Source organism: Triplophysa dalaica, chromosome 9, assembly GCF_015846415.1.
Source record: "Triplophysa dalaica isolate WHDGS20190420 chromosome 9, ASM1584641v1, whole genome shotgun sequence".
Taxonomy (NCBI): domain Eukaryota; kingdom Metazoa; phylum Chordata; class Actinopteri; order Cypriniformes; family Nemacheilidae; genus Triplophysa; species Triplophysa dalaica.
The window spans coordinates 18,923,918-18,929,917 of NC_079550.1; the positions used below are offsets into that span (position 1 = coordinate 18,923,918).

The 6,000-nt window shown below is 39.3% G+C and overlaps 1 long non-coding RNA gene across 1 annotated transcript; it reads right to left on the minus strand.

Moving 5' to 3' along the window:
* Nucleotides 1–32: 32 nt before the first annotated feature.
* Nucleotides 33–3,663, minus strand: LOC130429207 (uncharacterized). Its single transcript, XR_008907550.1, has 4 exons — nucleotides 3,543–3,663; nucleotides 1,158–1,264; nucleotides 420–532; nucleotides 33–238 (listed from the first exon to the last, which is right to left on the minus strand). It is a non-coding gene; the product is annotated as an uncharacterized LOC130429207 (long non-coding RNA).
* Between the last annotated feature and the right edge of the window lie 2,337 nt (nucleotides 3,664–6,000).

A 6,000-nucleotide genomic window follows, 5' to 3' on the forward strand; every position in this document is an offset into this window, starting at 1 on the left:
CTTTGTGGAGAGGAGAACTGTGAAAGCTCTGCAGGATAGTGAGAGCTCCACCGGAGGAGAGAGAGGATGGACAAAAGTGTGCTGTGAAAAGAGCTTCGTCTTTTTGACAGGCCCAGCATGTTGTGCAGGCCTCGCTCCAGATGGTGATGTCTCCACTGACGGCTGGGGGGCTCTGGACTCTTTCTTTATGGCTGTCAGCTGGGCTTTCCTTCTCCTGCCTCGTCCCTGTGATTCCACCCTACAGGGTTTCAGTAATAAGATAATTCACACAGTATTCAGCATGCTGGTCTCAAATCACCATAACCATCCAACATCCCAGTCATCACCTCAAAGTCTGTCGCAAAGCATGTGTGCCACTTGTGCAGCACTATTCGATCACAAGACAGGCTTAGAGTTTTTTGTATTTGTTTAGTAGGTACCTCAAGGAAAGGTCAGGATGTCCTCAACCTACTCCAGTCTGTCAAGAGCAGCACAAACTTCAGCGCATGTCACCGGTGATGGGGTAAGGCAGGGTGAAAATCTTTCTGTTTTCCTAGAGTTGTATTGAAGAAGGCAACACATCAACAATGAACCAAAACAACTGATTCCACATTGATTTAGTTGAATACACAAACTCAGTACAGAGTTTAGTAATTTAGATCAACCCTGTTGATTAATGCAACACTAGAACAAGTCTTAAAGGTCCAATTTAAATGAATATTTTTTTCAGCGTAGGGGTCTCACGGTATACCATTTTTGGCATGACCTCTGAAATTTGAAATTTATAATTTATATTTTTTTTTTATAAATATATTACAATATAATTGTTATTATGGAGTTTTCGGCCACTGTAATCATGCTGTGAAACGTTGATATTGTGCAAGCCCATTTACGAGAAACCCCATGCTGGCCAAGCCTAAAAACCCAACCCCAGACTTCATTGGTAAAAAAGTCACAACCATATCAAGCACCACTGATTATATACGTGTATATAGTATATATAAGTATTAAAAGTGTCTCCCAACTAATAATCCAAATATAAAATAAAGGCGATCTTTTGACCTTTTATATAAGCCAGGCCCAGCCTTCACAGAGACGTGGCCCACACCCGGTGTTCCCCTATCTGCCTGTTCAAAGTTACAGTGTTGTGTGGGTGTTTTTTTCATGTCCTGACCTACTTTGCTGTGACATTGGCGGAAGGGCACATGAAAGGTAAGGATCTCCCTAAAGACCTGAGGTTATGAGGAAGCTAGACGGTACAGGTCACTGCCGCCTGGTCAAGGCACTGAAGCAGAAAGGAACAAATTTAGACACACACACACACACACACACATATAAAAACCCCACATATGGACAATGCCTCACACATATTACATTGACACAAGACATAGAAAGACAAGATTGGTCAATGTTGTGACGAGTTATGAGTTGCAAAACTTCCAAGCTTCGCTAAAAGGTTGCTTACCAGTCAAAGTCAAACCCATTGGGCGTTAATCTTAAACTGTTATGTGATTGCAACATACATTTTAAATCACATGCGAACTGTTATTCAAGTTCATACGGCCTCAGTGGATTCAGAGGTGGCCAAACGTACAACTCAAAAATCCTCAAGATATGAAAAATAGTGTTTCCCTGACCCCAGGGTTGTGTCGTTGAGGAGTCGCCCAATAAAAAGCACACGTGTCTCCCGAGAACCGAGACTAAAAACTTCTAACTCACATAACATCATGGCAGTTAATATAGAGAGAGCTTCTAATATATAGAGTGAAAAAGACATGTGCTGGATAGGCTGTATGTCATTTTGAAAGGGAGAGAGAGTGGAAGCATTGTTAAGAGTGACTTAAAGGAAATTGCTACGTTGAGGACAGAGAGAAAGCGAGAGATTGAGAGTTTGAAACTATGGAATAGAAAGCAAGAGGCAGCCAGAATGAATGACAAAGATAAGGAGAACAAAATAAGATATATTGTTGAGCTGTCAGTGGAAACATTAAAAACATGTGCGAAAGAACAGACCACACTAGAATAGAGAGAGAGAGCGATGAGAATATTCTGTTTGAGGGAAAATTACACCAGTCGTGTGAAAGGAATGAAAGGAAAGAGCGATGGAGGGAGAGCTAGAGTGTCTCGTGGACTTCTTGACAGTGTTAACTGTAGTCTTTAACTTGCAAACAGATGGCTTTTTAAGACCTGACCGACTGCAACACTATCAGAATCATTTTACATCTTACGGTCACTGTTAGGTGTGAAACAGCCGTTCTGAACTGGTTTTTGTAAAGGAGATTTTACAATTGAGACGAAGTGTAGTCCGGAATTTGCTTAAACATTAACAAGACATACAGTACAACACAATCTCACGGGAATTCATAATTTTTATGAAAGGTGGCTAATTTGTATGAATTTGTAACATCTTAGTACGTTTTAGCACAATTTGCTTTTGCACCAGTGACGTGAGGTTTAAGGGTGGCGTTATAGGAGGGGCTTAAAGTGATAGTTCATTTAAAAATGTAAAGAAAGTTGTTAACCGGCACTCATTAACTTGCACTGGTTTTGTGCCTATACAATAGAAGTGAATGGGTGACAGCTCGGTTCGGTTAACTTTTGTCAAAATATCTTCTTTTGTATTCTGCGGAAGAAATTAAGTCATGCAGGTTTGAAAAGACAAGAACCTAAGTAAATGATGACAGAATTTTCATTTTTGAGTGAACTAAGCTTTTTGTAATAATCCTATGTTTTTGCATGATTCACATTGTCTTAAGTAGCACAGGAACTTTTTTAGTAAAAGTCAAAATTACATTGGATCATGGATCAAAATTATCAGTTTTTCTTTTATGCCCAAAATCATATAAAGATCAAATAAAGATCATGTTCAATGAAGATATTTTGTAAATTTCCTACCCATAATACTTAAAAACGTTATTATTGTGAGTGGATGGCCTGCTACAGCGCCTCTGATGGACAACTTTAATGGCGATTTTCTCAATGTTTAGATTTTTTTGCACCCTCAGATTCCAGAGTTATAAACGTCTGTATCTCCACCATATATTGTCTTTTCCTTAACAACTCATTCATCAATAGAAAGCTTAATAATTCAGCTTTCAGACGATGTAAAAATGCCAATTTCTAAAAAATTTACCCGTAAGACTGGTTTTGTTGGCCACCTCATAGAACAGTTTCCCATTAAACATTTACATTACATTTACATTTAGTCATTTAGCAGACGCTTTTATCCAAAGCGACTTACAAGTGGGGTAGATAATGGAAGCAATTAGGACAGCATAAGTACAACAAAAGCATAAGTGCAATCAAAAAGAAGACTAGTCTCATATAGCCTAACACAGTATACGGAAACCATTCATTCATACTTTTTTTTAGAAGTATGAGTAGAGAAGAAAAGAGTAGAGAAGAAAAGAGTCAGAACAGATCAGTCAGATGTTGGCGGAAGAGATGTGTTTTCAGGCGTTTCTTAAAGATGGCTACAGAATCTGCAGATCTTGTAGCAGTGGGCAGATCATTCCACATAGGTGGAACAGATCCGGAGAAGGTGCGCGAGAGAGATTTTTTACCTTTATGGGATGGCACCACAAGACGTCGTTCGTTTGCAGAGCGTAGGGATCTGGCTGGTACCTATGTCCGCATTAGCGATTTAAGATAAGGTGGTGCCGAACCAGTAGTTGTCCTGTAGGCCAGGAGCAGAGTCTTGAATTAAACAAGGTTAATACATAATCCGAACAGAAATGGTTTATGTTTCGTTTTAACTTGCGTTTATTTTTCATGGTTTCCATGCTGACATTGGGCCAACTTGGTTTGATGAATTAAGAGCAAAAAATAGCACCATCTTTCAGTCAGCAATCACATTTTTATAGCACATTAAAAACAGCAAGTGTTGACCAAATGCTGAACAAATAATAGAAATTAAACAGGCAGATACTCTATTTCTAAAATCCTTGGCTGAAATCAGAATTAAGGATCACACTTCCGATCAAAAATTAAACTTCACATAAACTGTTCCATAACTTTGGTTTGCTAAGCTTAAATCGCTCTAAAATGACTTTTTTTCGTGCGGCCATATTGAGCGATGAATTTCTCCCTATTCGCATCTTGTTGATATGTTTTATCTTTGTAGAGACTCAGTTTCGACCCAATTTTTTTATTTTAAAGATGTTATTATTTAAGTTTATCCAAATCATTTTTTTTTAAGTCATCTTAAATGCGAAGGGCTTGGGCTAGTTCATGAGAATTACACTTTAGTTCTGCGTTTTGGGGTAAAACGAAGCCTGTAAACGTTGAGAGACGGTATAGTGTTTTCTTAAAATCAAACACCCTTATGTTTCTGGAAGCGGGGTTTACATGACGTAAGATAAATAAAATGACGCGTTATTTCCCATGGCCATGGACCAATGGTGGCTCAAGGGTGTTTACCGGCAAACACTCCCGGAGAGTCCTTTTTGGTTTGCTGCGGCGAACTAGTGAAAAAATTGTCGTTTGGACCAGATTTTGTTCGAAATCAGGTCTCAGACAATCGTTTTTCGATTTCGAATATATTATGCTGAGCCCTTTCCACTGCCTCAAACGTATTTCTGTGTATTGCTTCATTCCAACGTGTGTCAGACAGCAATTCATAAAGCAATGCAAATAATCACAAAAAGGAGCTGTTAACAGTTCTTTCAGAGCAACAATTCAAAGAAAATCTTGCTGAGCAAGTTAAAAGTGGACACCTTTTTAACTAATGGCCTAAATAATACCACGACACATTTGAAGGCAACTCCATCGCACTCTTAAATGAAGTCTTTTAGCAGCAGTGAGCTCAACAGGGCCAAGCTCGCAATGTGCCGGCCAAGAATTCTCATCTGCATTTAAATACTTGCGTAAAGTATGTTTCAGGACTTATTCACCATCCCGCTCGTTCATTTTATCGTCCTCTCTCTCTCCCCGAGGAGCTCTGCTAAATGCTGTCACCACAGCGACCTGATGGAACATCGCCATAAACCTAGACACACACCCACCCCATCCCACTCTCCCTTTCTCGGAAAAGACCGCACAAACAACAGCTTTCAAGAGGTACAAGCTCAGCTGCAGAGACGCAGTAAGAGGTGGCGCACGGGGAGAGGGAGTCCGGGAGAAAGAGAGACAGACAGGGCACTTTTGAGGAAGAAATGCAGTCCCAGCAGCCATTATGGAAAGAGCACCTGCAGTCTCAAAGTACCATCCAACAAAATGGCCCCATGTGGTCTGATGACACATAAAGCTTCCTTTGCACGGAGAATATGGAGCTCATGCAGTGGAGGAAAAAATTATAGATTTAAAGGCACCATGCGCGTCCAAAACTGAAGCTCTTGTTCTTTTTGAGAGATAGACTCCATTTCAAGTTTGTTTTATACAGTAGATCATCTCGGCATCTCAGGTGTGCAGTGCATTTTTATAAATGTTATACTTTGGGAAAGATGTTTCTTTCTTTGCCAGTGTAATGTGCAAAGAGAACGAAGCAATTCGCATGATGATATTCTTGAAAACTAAACAAGGAGGATAGGTGCCACTTTTAATATTGTTGGCTTGAGCATATTGACTTGGGGTAAGGACCAACTGTTCATCGATCAATGGTAGCCAGGTGATTCAAAGCCATTTTAAAGAGATGCTTCAATGAAAAGTGAAGATTCTTTCATTATTTATTTACCCAAATGTCATTCCAAACACAAAAGAATACATTTTAAAGAATGTTGGGAACCAAACAATTTTCGTTCCAGTGTTGACTTACATTATGTGGACACAAAACCACTGAGATATTTCTTAAAATATCCTCTTTTGTGTTGTGTAGAAGAAAGACATGCATAGAGGTTTAGAATAACATAAGCGTGACGACATGATGACATTACTTTTTTTATTGTATACGACTAGACATCTCCCATTGGTTTAAATGTAAACAAAAATAATAATGATTTCATGTATACTTGCCTTTCATGTACTGTTTCGTTCACACATACTGTGTAGTATTCGTTCTCTTCCTCTCCCTGTTGTCTTAAATTT